Below are 778 nucleotides of genomic sequence, written 5' to 3' on the forward strand. Positions count from 1 at the left end.
TTTGCTATAGGGTATGTATATAGAGTGTGTATGCTCTAAGTTCAGAGAGGCAGAGAGAAAAAGAGGAAAGTGCGAAATCACCCACTGGGGGTGGCCACCCCACAATCCTTTCTCCTCTTAGGATTTTGGGCACACACATGCATGTGCCTGGGAGGATTTTCCAAGCCACTGTGTCTGGGTCCCGCCCTAGGTGGTCGACCATGTAGCATCCAGTGCCTTGAGCTCCATGTCACCTGCTGGCCTCCAACAATTAATGTATTTTTAAGACATTTCAGACACGATTGCAATTCTCATCAGATTTGACCATTAGCTCGTGTAGAAAACAAAGACACTGTGTTTAACCTGTTTAACTGTCATCGGTCCTACAGGTAGATAAATGAGTAAGATATCTCTCACAGTCGAAGTCACAAACACACCACCCATGGGGCAGGGGGAGGGGATATTTCAAAAATGTTTGCACCAAAATAAACGTACGCTTTATTCTGTGTTCCCATAAACTCTGAAGTATCTTCGTAGATTGGTTTACCAGTGAACACAGAACAGGTCCATGGTGTGTGTTTGCATGTTTACCAACTAGCCACCCGTACGGCACAGTGCGAGGATTTCATATAATAAACCTACGGTAATTGTGAGCTCGGGAGACATGGCAATACTGAACCAATCCCTTGCCATGCTGGCCATTGGCAAAAGCCCCTTACGTACTCGACTTGTATCGCCCTGGCCGCACAAGCCTTCTCAACGTCTGCTTTCTTGTACTTCAGTTTCCTTCACTCATTTA

The sequence above is a fragment of the Tupaia chinensis genome, unplaced genomic scaffold (genome assembly GCF_000334495.1).
Source record: "Tupaia chinensis unplaced genomic scaffold, TupChi_1.0 Scaffold144099_1, whole genome shotgun sequence".
NCBI classification, from domain to species: Eukaryota; Metazoa; Chordata; class Mammalia; order Scandentia; family Tupaiidae; genus Tupaia; species Tupaia belangeri.